This window comes from Ranitomeya imitator, chromosome 2, assembly GCF_032444005.1.
Source record: "Ranitomeya imitator isolate aRanImi1 chromosome 2, aRanImi1.pri, whole genome shotgun sequence".
In the NCBI taxonomy this organism is placed as follows: Eukaryota; Metazoa; Chordata; class Amphibia; order Anura; family Dendrobatidae; genus Ranitomeya; species Ranitomeya imitator.
This window is the reverse complement of record NC_091283.1, coordinates 460,352,261-460,367,376: the sequence shown is the minus strand read 5'-3', so window position 1 is coordinate 460,367,376 and position 15,116 is coordinate 460,352,261.

Below are 15,116 nucleotides of genomic sequence, written 5' to 3'. Positions count from 1 at the left end.
GACAGGATACTAAGCGGTCAGTATTAAAATCCTTCCAAAAATACAAAAACTCCACCATCTAACTAAAGATGTGGAGCGTATATCTGCAACTCCAGAGAATCCAACAAGACTGAGAAAACACTGACACAGTCTAAGCTGGACAAGAGAAAACAAATGAATAGCACAGAATATAAGCACACAGCTTGTGTGCCACAGAAAAAGAAACAGACACTTATCTTTGCTGAATTGGCAGCTGAGCAGGAGAAGCCAGACAAAGATCCAACACTTCCCAAGAAACATTGACAACTGGAAAGGACTAATGAATCCTGCAAACCTAAATACCCCAGTCAGAATTGCAATCAGCAGAAACACCTGACCATGACTGCAGCCCTGAGACAACTGCATTACCACCTACATCCACCGGAGGGAGCCCAAAAGCAGAATTCACAATAGTACCCCCCCTTGAGGAAGGGTCACCGAACCCTCACCAGAGCCCCCAGGTCGATCAGGATGAGCCAGATGAAAGGTACGAACCAAATCAGCGGCATGGACATCAGAGGCAAAAACCCAAGAATTATCCTCCTGGCCATAACCCTTCCATTTGACAAGGTACTGAAGCTTCCGCCTCGAAAAACGGGAATCCAAAATCTTCTCAACAACATATTCCAACTCCCCATCAACCAACACAGGGGCCGGAGGATCAACAGAGGGAACAACGGGCTCCACATATTTCCGCAATAAAGATCTATGGAAGACATTATGGATAGCAAAAGAGGCCAGAAGCGCCAGTCGAAAAGACACCGGATTAATAATCTCAGAAATCGTATAAGGACCAATAAACCGAGGCTTAAACTTAGGAGAAGAAACCTTCATAGGAACATGACGGGAAGACAACCAGACCAGATCCCCAACGCGAAGTCGGGAACCAACACACCGACGACGGTTAGCAAAACGTTGAGCCTCCTCCTGGGACAACACCAAATTGTCCACCACATGAGCCCAAATCTGCTGCAACCTGTCAACCACAGAATCCACACCAGGACAGTCAGAAGGCTCAACCTGCCCAGAAGAAAAACGAGGATGAAAACCAAAATTACAAAAGAAAGGCGAAACCAAAGTAGCCGAACTAGCCCGATTATTAAGGGCAAACTCGGCCAATGGCAAGAAAGCCACCCAATCATCCTGATCAGCAGACACAAAGCATCTCAAATAAGTTTCCAAAGTCTGGTTAGTTCGCTCGGTCTGGCCATTTGTCTGAGGATGAAACGCAGAAGAAAAAGACAAATCAATGCCCAGCCTAGCACAAAAGGCCCGCCAAAACCTAGAAACAAACTGGGAACCTCTGTCGGACACAATATTCTCCGGAATACCATGCAAACGGACCACATGCTGAAAAAACAACGGAACCAAATCCGAAGAGGAAGGCAATTTAGGCAAAGGCACCAAATGAACCATCTTAGAGAATCGGTCACAAACAACCCAGATAACAGACATCTTCTGGGAAACAGGAAGATCGGAAATAAAATCCATAGAAATATGCGTCCAGGGCTTCTCAGGGACCGGCAATGGCAAAAGCAACCCACTAGCACGGGAGCAACAAGGCTTGGCCCGCGCACAAGTCCCACAGGACTGCACAAAAGAACGCACATCACGCGACAAAGAAGGCCACCAAAAGGACCTACCAACCAAGTCTCTGGTACCAAAAATGCCAGGATGACCAGCTAACATGGAACAGTGAACCTCAGAAATCACTCTACTAGTCCATCTGTCAGGAACAAACAGTTTCCTCACAGGACAGCGGTCAGGTTTGTCAGCCTGGAAATCCTGAAGAAATCAGGGGAAATAGCAGAAAGGACCACCCCATCTTTCAGAATACCGACCGGCTCTAAGACCTCAGGAGAATCAGGCAAAAAACTCCTAGAGAGGGCATCAGCCTTAATATTCTTAGAACCCGGAAGGTACGAGACCACGAAATCAAAATGGGAAAAAAACAAGGACCATCGAGCCTGTCTAGGATTCAGCCGTTTGGCAAACTCAAGGTAAATCAAATTCTTATGGTCAAGACCACAATACGGTGCTTAGCTCCCTCAAGCCAGTGTCGCCACTCCTCAAACGCCCACTTCATAGCCAACAACTCCCGATTGCCGACATCATAATTGCGTTCAGCAGGCGAAAACTTACGGGAAAAGAAGGCACACGGTTTCATTAAGGAACCAACAGGATACCTCTGAGACAAAACGGCCCCTGCCCCAATCTCAGAAGCGTCAATCTCAACCTGAAACAGAAGAGAAACATCCGGTTGGTGTAACACCGGAGCAGAAGTAAATCAACGTTTAAGCTCCTGAAAGGCAGAGACAGCCGCAGAGGACCAATTCGCCACATCAGCGCCTTTCTTCGTCAAATCGGTCAAGGGTTTAACCACGCTGGAAAAATTAGCAATGAAACGGCGATAAAAATTAGCAAAACCCAAAAATTTCTGAAGGCTCTTCACGGATGTGGGCTGAATCCAATCATGAATGGCCTGAACCTTAACCGGATCCATCTCTATAGACGAGGGAGAAAAAATAAAGCCCAAAAAAGAAACCTTCTGCACCCCAAAGAGACACTTAGACCCTTTCACAAACAAAGCATTGTCACGAAGGATCTGAAATACCATCCTGACCTGTTGCACATGAGACTCCCAATCATCGGAAAAAATCAAAATATCGTCCAAATATACAATCAAGAATTTATCAAGATAAGTCCAGAAGATATCATGTATGAAGGACTGAAAAACAGATGGAGCATTAGAGAGTCCGAATGGCATCACAAGATATTCAAAATGGCCTTCGGGCGTGTTAAACGCAGTTTTCCATTCATCACCCTGCTTAATACGAACAAGATTATATGCCCCCCGGAGGTCAATCTTCGTAAACCAACTAGCTCCCTTAATCCTAGCAAACAAATCGGTAATCAAAGGTAAAGGGTATTGAAACTTGACCGTGATTTTATTCAAGAGGCGATAATCAATACAGGGTCTCAAGGAACCATCTTTTTAGCAACAAAAAAGAACCCCGCTCCCAACGGTGAAGAAGATGGCCGAATATGCCCTTTCTCCAAAGACTCCTTAATATAGCTCCGCATGGCGGTATGTTCAGGCACAGACAGGTTGAAAAGTCGACCCTTAGGAAACTTACAGCCTGGAATCAAGTCAATAGCACAATCGCAGTCCCTGTGCGGTGGAAGGAAACTGGACTTGGGCTCATCGAATACATCCTGAAAATCAGACAAAAACTCTGGAATTTCAGAAGAGGAAGAAGAGGAGATTGACATCAAAGGAACATCATTATGAACCCCCTGACAACCCCAACTAGTCACAGACATGGACTTCCAATCCAACACAGGATTATGTACCTGCAACCACGGAAAACCCAGCACGATAGCATCATGCAAATTATGCAACACCAGAAATCGACATTCTTCCTGATGGGCTGGCGCCATGCGCATGGTCACCTGTGTCCAAAACTGGGGCTTATTTTTAGCCAAGGGTGTAGCATCAATGCCCCTTAAAGGAATAGGGTTCTGCAAAGGCTTCAAGGGAAAACCACAACGCCTGGCAAACTCAAAGTCCATTAAGTTCAAGGCGGCGCCTGAATCCACAAACGCCATGACAGAAAATGATGACAATGAGCAGATCAAGGACACAGATAACAGAAATTTAGGTTGTACAGTACTGATGGGGAACTAGCAATCCTCTTTGTCCGCTTAGGGCAGACTGAAATGACATGAGAAGCGTCGCCACAATAATAACACAACCCATTCTGACGCCTGAATCCTTGTCGTTCCATTCTAGACAGAATCCTATCACACTGCATTGGCTCAGGAATCTGCTCTGAGGACAACGCCACAGCACGCACAGTTCTGCGCTCCCGCAAGCGCCGGTCAATCTGAATGGCCAGAGACATAGAATCACTCAGACCGGAAGGCATGGGAAACCCCACCATAACATCTTTAGCGGATTCAGAAAGACCCTTTCTGAAAATTGCCGCCAAAGCATCATTATTCCATTTAGTCAACACAGACCATTTTCTGAATTTCTGACAATACAATTCTGCCGCCTCTTGACCCTGAGACAATGCCAACAAGGTCTTCTCAGCTTGATCCATAGAATTAGGTTCATCATATAATAATCCCAAAGCTTGAAAAAAGGAGTCTACATCAAGCAAAGCCGGACTCCCAGATTCCAGGGAAAACGCCCAATCCTGCGGGTCGATTTTAACCTGCTGAATGGAATCACCGGAGGATCGAGGTCTCAAAGCAAAAAACAGTTTACAGTTGGTTTTAAAACTCAAAAATTTGGACCTGTCACCAAAAAACAAATCAGGAGTAGGAATCTTCGGTTCTAAAACAGGAGTCTGAACAATATAATCAGAAATACCCTGTACCCTAGCAGTAAGCTGGTCTAGACGAGAAGCTAATTCCTGAACATTCATGCTAGCACTAGGCTCCTCAGCCACCCAGAGATAAAGAGGGAAGAGAAGACAAAGCAGACTGAAGAAAAAAAAATGGCTCAACACCTTTCTTCCCTTCTTCTGAGATGCATTTAATTCATTATTGGCCAGTTGTACTGTTATGATCCGGTGACCTTGGAGCAGCATGAAAACTTTCACTGGAGTAGGTGGTAACTATACTGACCGCAAATCCTGATCTTAACACCGCAACTAGAAGTAGCCGTGGGGTGTACCTAACAAACCTTAGACACCTCGTAACAGCCGGAGGACTAGATACCCCTATAGATGGAAATAGGAATACTATCTTGCCTCAGAGCAGAACCCCAAAGGATAGGCAGCCCCCACAAATATTGGCTGTGAGTAGGAGAGGAAAGACAAACACAGGCAGAAAACAGGATTTAGCACAAGAGGCCACTCTAGCTAAAATAGGAAAGGATAGAACAGAGTCGTGTGCGGTCAGTATTAAAACCCTTCCAAAAATATCCACAGCAGATTATACAAAAATTTCCTCCATCTAACTAAAGACGTGGAACGTATATCTGCAACTCCAGAGACTACTACACTCAGAGCAGGAATACAATCAAAAAACAAGCACACAGCTTGTGTGCCATAGAAAAAGAAACAGACACTTATCTTTGCTGAATTGGCAGCTAAGCAGGAGAAGCCAGACAAAGATCCAACACTTCCCAAGAAACATTGACAACTGGCAAGGACTAATGAGTCCTGCAAACCTAAATACCCCAGTCAGATTTGCAATCAGCAGATACACCTGTCCAGGACTGCAGGCCAGGGACAACTGCATTACCACCTACAGCCACCGGAGGGAGCCCAAAAGCAGAATTCACAACAGAAGAGGAGCCGAACCCTTCTGAAGTGTCCATAGTGGAGTATGTCATGCGCTTCCGTGACAAGATGCAGACATTGACGCAGTTGGTGCATGACAACATGACCCAGGATCAGGCTGACCAGAAGCACTGGTACGACCAGAACGCCCGGGAGCGGGCCTACCACGTGGGTCAAAAGGTGTGGGTGCTGGTCCCCATACCAAAGGATAAGCTTCAGGCAGCCTGGGAGGGCCCGTACGTCGTCCACCAACAGCTCAACCCGGTCACCTACGTGGTCACGCTTGACCACGCTCGGGGTAGGTGAAAGGCCTTTCACGTCAACATGATGAAGGCTCATCATGAACGAGAACCTTTCGTCCTACCGGTCTGCAGCTTACCCGAAGACGGGGAGGAAGAAACCCTCCTGGACATGCTGGCCCAACCCATGGCCGGTGGTTCCATCGAGGACGTGGAGGTAAGCGCCTCGTTAACTGAACCCCAGCAGTTGCAGTTGCAAACCACACTGGAACCCTTCCAGGTCGTGTTCTCCAACCGACCTGGGAGGACTGAGTTAGCAGTCCACAAGGTGGACACCGGGAATCACGCCCCACTACGGCGAACACCCTATCGAATCTCTGACCAGGTGCAGCAGGTTATGCAGGAGGAGATCGATGAGATGTTACAGCTGGGGGTGATTCGACGGTCAAAGAGCGCGTGGGCCTCACCTGTAGTTCTCGTGCCAATGAAGGACCGGACCACCCGGTTCTGCGAGGACTACAGGGGGCTCAACGCCATCACAGCCTCTGACGCGCACCCAATGCCGCGCATCGAGGAGCTGCTTGAGAGATTAGCTGGCGCAAAATACCTGACAATAATGGATCTGAGTAGAGGATACTGGCAGATTCCCCTGAGCCCCGAGGCGCAGGAGAAGTCCGCCTTTATCACACCCTTTGGACTGTACGAGTCCACGGTCATGCCCTTCGGCATGAAGAATGCCCCTGCCACTTTCCAGCAGATGGTCAACCTCCTGCTTCAGGGACTGGAGAAGTACGCAGTGGCGTACTTGGATGACATTGCCATCTTCAGTTCCTCCTGGGAGGAACACCTGCAGCATCTCGAGGAGGTGCTCAGGCAAATTCACCAAGCAGGACAGACTATCAAGCCGGGAAAGTGCCAGATGGGCATGAGGGAGGTCCACTACCTGGGACACCAGATAGGCGGAGGCACCCTAAAGCCAGAGCCTGAGAAAGTGGAAGTGATCGTGAACTGACCCACCCCCAGAACCAAGAAACAGGTGATGTCCTTCCTGGGCACTGCAGGGTACTATAGGCGCTTCGTACAGCACTATAGTAGCCTGGCAAAACCCTTGATGGACCTCACCAGGAAGAAGCTACCCCCCATCGTCAACTGGACTGACGGCTGTGAGTGGGCCTTCCAGGTGTTGAAAACAGCACTGTGCAATGCCCCTGTGTTGAAAGCAGTCGACAGCAGTCGACCGCTCTTGGTGCAGACCGATGCCAGCGAGTTTGGCCTTGGTGCTGTGCTCAGCCAGGTTGACTCGGAGGACCAAGAGCACCCCGTGTTATACCTGAGCCGGAAACTTTTGCCGAGGGAAGTAGCCTACTCCACCATCGAGAAGAAGTGCCTGGCCATAGTCTGGGCCATGCAACACTTGCAGCCCTACTTGTACGGTCGCACCTTCACCGTGGTGACCAACCACCACCCTCTGCGCTGCTAAACGCCATGTGTGGAACCAACGGCAGGTTGCTACGCTGGAGCTTTGCCCTTCAGCAGTTTGACTTCAACATTGAACACAAAACGGGCAGGGAGCATGGAAATGCCGATGGACTGTCCCGCCAGGGTGAACCTACTGAGGTGCGCATGGAGGCATACTGAGGGGTTCTGCCTCCGTAGTGCACACCAAAAGGGGGAGGTGTCACGATATTGTATGAAATATCATATAAGTTTTGTTTCTCTGCCAGCATATATAGGGTGGGCGGTGACCCCCCTTTCTTTTAAGTCAGGGTTTAGCTTTTCTTTTCAATGGATGTAGAAGAGCTTGCCTTGTCAAGGCATGTAGGGGAGTTTTATTGAAGAAAGGTATTTACGACTAGGCTCAAATCTGCCTCCAGCAGAAAACTGGATTAGAAGCTTCCAGAATCCATGAGAGTCTTTGTTCTATTATTGTAAGATAATGGGCCAACGACTGGGGCTAACAGAATATTAAATAGATATTGCTAAAATCCATCGGAGCATCTATCCATCACGGTAAACATGAGCTTCTAACTCCATCAGGAAAAAAGTAGGGATTTCTCGGTAATTATGCATCCCAAATAGGACATATTTGATCTCATTAGAATGCCAATGTTAAGACGAGATGAATGCTGGGTTTGTTATGACCATGACATGTTCGGTAGTGGAGATACAGGCATTAGACAAACTTGTGTTAAATATAGTAAGAATGAAAAGGTAGGACGGACGGGGTAAACCAACCCCTTTCTGTGATGTCACAGGCTGCAGCTATAAGTTTTTGGCCAGACCCCAGCAGGGAGTCTGTCTGTTGGAGCCTATGTGAGTCTGACTTGAAGAGCTGTTCCTAACCAGAAGTCCTAATGCACTGGGACAGATGGAAGCCCCACTAGCCTGGTTGCCTGAACTTATTTGAACACATGTAAGTGTTATCTCTCATTTAACCCCTGTTTCTTTCAATTGTCTCATATTGTAACATCTTTATATGACTTTTTATAAACACTGCCTGAAACTTTTGACGGAGTATAATATTTAATACTAAAACGTACCCTGTCTTCTGAAGGGAATTACGCTACTGTTTTGGGTTAGCTTTGGACCCGTTTAATTGAAGCTGGTGGCAGCATACATTTGTGCCGACCTTTGGGTGTCGTTGTAGCGACTGCGGTGTTGATAATTATTGTTCCTGCCTGAGTAGGAGTAGTTTATCGCGTCGCTGCAGCGTGCCCAATAGCCAGTATATAGCAGGCAGCCTTTCTGGCGACTAATTACCATAGGTGCAGTACCTAATCTGACCTGACAAAAAGGGGGGCGCCACAGAGCTGCAAGTTTTAAGTGGAACTGTAAGCAGGATATACATAAATCCCTGCAGTTCGTGGTATATTGAAGAGCAGTGGGATACCTAGAATAAGCCCCTGCTGTAAACTAAGAGGTCAATAGCCTTGTGTGTGTTTTTTTCATCACATTGTGGAGTGGAGGGATAACTAAGATAAGCCCCCCTGCACATGTGATAGCCGTCTGTTGGCCTAAAGTCACCCCGAACCGTGACGTAGGGGTGACGGTCACGGTGTGAATCGTGGCACAGGTCAGGAGAAGTACTACTGTGCAGTGTACATATACAGGACAGGAGGAGTGGTACTGTGCAGTGCATATATACAGGACAGTAGGAGTGGTACTGTGCAGTGTATATATACAGGACAGTAGGAGTGGTACTGTGCAGTGTATATACAGATACTTAGATTTGCACCCGACAGGCAGTATATATCTGTATTTACATAACGGAGCAGCACTAAATCTTAGGCTATGTTCACATGTTGCACTTTTCAGTGTTTTTTTTTAATGCAAATTTGCACTGTGTTTTACAGTACTAGCAAAGTCTATGACATTTTAGAAATCTTATGCACGCAGCTTGGTTTTTTTGTCCTCAGTATTTTGTACAATACCTTGGATTTTGCAGAATAGAGCATGTCACTTCTTTCAGCATTCTTTCAACATTCTTCACTCATTCAGATCAATGGATGGTGCTGAAGAAGGCTGCAAAAACAAAGGTATCAGGTTTTGCTGTGGTTTTGGTGCCAAAACCTGACGAATTTGAATCAGATTACTTTTTTCTTCACTAAATTTTATCAGCATGCACTAGAGACAAATGTACCCTGACAAAAAGGCTGTAAAAAATGCACCAAAACTGTAGCAAATTCTCAGGAAAACCTGATTTTTTGAGGTCACGAGAGCAGGTTTTACTGCAGAAAAAAATGCATCAAAAGTGAAATGTGTTAACATAGCTTTGAGTAGTGGACTCTTTATTAGCCCATGTGGCAACATTTTGTTTACATAGCAGAGAAATATTTTATTATGGATCCGATGCGTTGCCACATAAGCTAAAAAAGAGTACTCCACTTTTTTCAGAATTGATCGGAGTGCTGTATGTATGTACACATAATACGAGCAGATACTGAGAATATAGAGTGGAGCTGTGTCTAGAATATATAGTGTGGATTCCACACTATATACTACAGTGTATACAGAGCGCCATACTATAGAAACATCTCTACACTATATATACACACAACTCTACATTATAATTAAGACAGCATTATACAATATATTATATTATGATTATGCATACATCACAATAGGAGACACCTGATGAATATATATCACATTGAGACTACTGGCATCACAGACTTGGCCCTTTCCTGGATCTCATTATATCTGACAGACCGAACATTCAGTGTCTCCCTCCCCCACACCACCTCCTCACCTCGCCCCTTGTCAGTCGGTGTTCCTCAAGGCTCTGTTCTAGGACCCCTACTCTTCTCCATCTACACTTTCGGCCTGGGACAGCTCATAGAATCCCACGGTATGCAGTACCATCTCTACGCTGATGACACACAGATCTACCTATCCGGACCTGACCTCACCTCCTTACTTACCAAAATCCCACACTGTCTGTCTGCTATCTCGGCCATCTTTTCTGCTCGCTTTCTATAACTGAACATGGACAAAACAGAATTCATCATCTTTCCCCCATCTCACTCTACCCCTCCAACAAACTTATCCATCAATGTCAATGGCTGCTCACTTTCCCCAGTCCCACACGCCCGGTGCCTCGGGGTGATCCTTGATTCTGCCCTCTCTTTCAAGCCACATATCCAAGCCCTTGCCTCCTCCTGCCGTCTCAAACTCAAAAATATTTCCCGGATCCGTGCTTTCCTTGACCGCGACACCACAAAAACGCTAGTGCATGCCCTTATCATCTCCCGCCTCGACTACTGCAACCTCCTACTCTCTGGACTCCCCTCTAGCACTCTGGCACCACTCCAATCCAACCTACACTCTGCTGCCTGACTAATCTACCTGTCTCCCCGCTATTCCCTAGCCTCTCCCCTATGTCAAGCCCTCCACTGGCTTCCTATCACCCAGAGACTCCAATTCAAAACCCTCACAATGACATACAAAGCCATCCACAACCTGTCTCCTCCATACATCTGTGACATGGTCTCCCGGTACCTACCTACACGCAACCTCCGATCCTCTCAAGACCTCCTTCTCTACTCCCCTCTCATCTCTTCTTCCCACAACCGCATCCAAGACTTCTCCCGTGTTTCCCCCATACTCTGGAACTCTCTACCCCAACACATCAGACTCTCGCCTACCATAGAAACTTTCAAAAAGAACCTGAAGACTCACCTCTTCCGACAAGCCTACAGCCTGCAGTGATCCTGAACTTACTGAACCGCCGCACAACCTGCCCAACCCTCTCCTAGTGTTTCATCACCCATCCCCTGCAGACTGTGAGCCCTCGCGGGCAGGGTCCTCCCTCCTTATGTACCCGTGTGCCTGTTATCTGCTCATGTTTAATGTATTTGTCTATATTTGCCCCGTATTCACATGTAAAGCGCCATGGAATAAATGGCGCTATAAGAATGTATAATAATAATAATAAAAATAATAATAATACTGTATATACATTATATAAGTGATACTAAAACTGCTGTATATACATTACATGGATGATACTGCGGTTATACACAGCAGTCTATATACATTATACAGTTGATACTGTGACTGCTATATATACATTGTATAGAAAACCATATAAATTGAGGGGGCACCACAGACCAATCCAAAAGGGATCCAACCTCGGCCTAAACAAAACTTGTCACACTGTTACAAAAGAAAAGGAATAGGTCATAGAGAGGGGATCACCTGAGGCAGGAATACAGCGTCAAATTGATAACTTTATCAATTTGACACTGTATTCCTGCCTCAGGTGACCCCCATCTCTATATACATTATATAGGTGATACTGTGACTGCTGTATATACATTATATAGGTGATACTGCTGTATATATGTTACATAGGTGATACTGCGACTATACACAGCAATCACATACATATGTATATACAGCAGTCGCAGTATCCTATATAATGTATCTAGACTGTTGTATATACATTGTTTGCGATACTGTGATTGCTGTGTATAATCGCAGTATCACCTATGTAACATATATACAGCAGTATTACCTATTTAATTTATAAACAGCATTGCATCACTCATATAATATATACAAAGCAGTCGCAGCATCAACTATATAATGTAGATATAGCAGTCACAGTATTAACTGTATAATGTATATAGACTGCTCTATATAGAATATATAGCTGCTGAGACGCCTATAGACAATGATACTGTGACTGCTGTATATACAATATATAGCTGATGTGACTGCTGTATATACATTATATAGGTGATACTGCAAGTGCTGTATATACATTATGTATGTGATTGCTGTGTATAGTCGCAGTATCACCTATGTTACATTTATACAGCAGTATCACCTATATAATGTCTATACAGCAGTCACGGTATCATCTATATAATGTAGATAGACTGCCGGATATACAATATATAGGTGATATGATACTGCAACTGCTGTATATAATCACAGTATCACCTACGTACTATATACACAGCAGTCACAATCACCTATATATTGTATATACAGCAGTAGCAGTATCATCTATGTGTTGTATAACAGCAGTCTATATACAGTATATATCAGATCTGTTGTCACATTCATTATGGAACATTTAGACAATGTGAACAGTGTTAAAGGGAATCTGTCACCTAATTTTTCGCATATAAGCTATTCTATAATGCTGTAGATAAGCCCCCGATGTATCCTGAAAGATAAGAAAAACATTTTAGATTATCCTCACCCAGGGGCGGTCCGGTGTGGTCTGGGTCCGATGGCGTCGCAGGTCTGGGTCTGGCACCTCCCATCTTCATGTGATGACGTCCTCTTCTTTGCTTCTGTCGCGGCTCCGGCGCAGGTGTACTGATTTGACCTGTTGAGGGCAGCGTAAAGTACTGCATTGCGCAGGCGCTGGGTCTCTCTGACCTTTCCCGGCGCCTGCGCACTGCAGTACTTCGATCTGCCCTCAACAGGTCAGACAAAGTACGCCTGTGCCGGGGCCGCGACAGAAGCAAAGAAGAGGACGTCATCACATGAAGATGGGAGGTGCCGGACCCAGACCTGCGACTCCCATCGGACCCAGACCACACCGAACCGCCCCTGGGTGAGGATAATCTAACTTGTTTTTCTTATCTTTTGTGTTACATCGGGTGCTAATGGAGGTGGCCACAGCTTATATGCAAAAAATGAGGTGACAGATTCCCTTTAACTTACTATCTTGAGAAAACACATTTATCACTTATTCTTAGGATTGGAGAATAACTTACTGATTGCTTGGGGGTCCTACCGATGGTATCCCAGCAATCCTGAGAATAGAGGTTTGCAGAGCCCGGATTGAATGGAGAAAGGTGGATCATGTGCATGGTAATATGCAGAGGGAATGACTTACTATCTTGGGAAAACTCATTTCATTCTCTCTAGGTCATTTGTTATTGTTGTTTACTTCTCCGCAGACATTATATTAACAGCTGTTTTTTTCCCAATGACAATATTGTTATATTTCTTGGCTACAATAGCAGGAAGTAAGCAGGCAGCGGGTGCGTATTACCTAACTGTTGTGCCTCAGGTGAGCCTCCCCAAAAGAAAAGGGTTAATAAATTGGCGGAATGTCTGATTATCTGCGCGGGATTAAACACTCCTTGTCTCTCCGGAAAGTGCTCCTAAGTGCAATATAATGAGTTTCTAATCCTTTGTAATTACCAGGGTACAAACGAGTTTTGTTTAATTATGTGTAATGCATGTAGCTAAAAGGGGTTAGTACTACTACTTACTCCTGTCTGGGTCCTTCTGACCAATTACATGCTTTGCTGTTTAGTTCATCAAATGAGCTACTATTAAGTGTAATTATCGCTTCCTTCCAGAGGTAATTACACAGCCCCTGCTCGACCACTGTGCAGCCATTACCACGCGTGTCAGGGATGGCGTAGCTGCACCGCCTTGCATTGGCTGGAGAAGATTGATTTGTTTGTTTGCTTTTCTTTTTGGTGTTATTTATATTCTAAAAGTGCAAACATCTTGGAATGATACCCATAGACTACCAGACAAATACACATGTAGAATTTGGGCTTTGGGGGAAAGGAACCCAGTAAAAATCAGTAATACTTTTTTCCAAACATTTTTTTTATTTATTTTTCAGCAGAACTCTCCCCTTCTGTGTTTGCACCAGTCATTTTATAATATCCTAATCATATATTTTAGTAACTAGCCTGACCAAAACAGCGCACATGATCCGATTCTCAGGGTCGGGCCATCCTGTTCATGATGCCAAAGTTGTTTCTTTCTGTGTTATCTCTGTCCTTCAGGAGCTGCAGCTCTTTCTCATGGCTGCACAGCCCCTCAGGCCTTTATCTTTCTTTCTGCCAGGAGCTGCAGACTCCCACATCTGCTCAGCTATACTCCTCTAGTACCAACTCCACCTAGCTAATGTTCCTCGACAAGCTCCCTTCTGGCAATCTCTCTCTAGCCCCCTCTGACAGGAAGCTTCCACTTAGCACATCTTCCTGCTTCACTGTCCTCTCACCAACTAACTTTCCCTCCAGACCAGAATGTATAAATATTGAAGTTCCCCTTAAACCGGGTTTAGAGCTCCCCCTTCTGGCCTAGAGTGTGAATATGTATGCTTGTGATTACCTGGTGAAAGAGATCTTCCTTTGCTTCCAAGCGTGACATCACTCTCCCCGTGAGGAAAGCAATGCCACTGTGACAACCAGGACCCTGGGGTGTCACATGGACATACAGTTAAGATCATATATATTTCGACAGAGACAACATTTTTCTAATTTTGGTTGTAGACATTACCACAATGAATTTTAAACAAAACAATTCAGATGCAGTTGAAGTTCAGACTTTCAGCTTTCATTTGAGGGTATCCACATTAAAATTGGATGAAGGGTTTAGGAGCTTCAGCTCCTTAACATGTGCCACCCTGTTTTTAAAGGGACCAAAAGCATCCTCCCACCCTGTATGAATGGCTCTCCCATCCTCCCACCCTGTATGCTTGGCCCCCTCATCCTCCCACCCTGTATGCATGGCTCCCCCATCCTCCCACCCTGTATGCATGGCTCTCCCATCCAATCCTCCCACCCTGTATGCATGGCTCCCCCATCTTCCCACCCTGTATGCATGGTTCCCCCATCCTGTATGCATGGCTCTCCCATCCTCCCACCCTGTATGCATGGCATCCCCATCCTCCCACCCTGTAAACATGACTCCTCCATCATCCTCCCCTGTCCTCTTCCGTCTTCCTCCATCCTCCCCCCGTCCTCCTCTATCCTCCCCTGTCATACTCACCTTTCTCTCACTGTGCAGCGCTGAACGTCCCGGCATCTCTGTCCCCGCAGCATCTTCCTTCCTGTATAAGCGGTCATGTGGTACCGCTCATTAAGGTGATGAATATGCGTCCATATTTATCACCTTAATGATCGGTACCACGTGACCGCTGAGGACAGGATGAGCTGCCGGTGCTGAGAAGGAGTTGCAGCAGGCACCGCTGGAGGAGGGTAAATATGAAGTCTTCAGGGAGGGGGGGCGGGCGCTTGACCCCAGACTTTATAACAAAAAAAAAAACCTTGCTCAAGTGCGCCACCCACATCCTGCT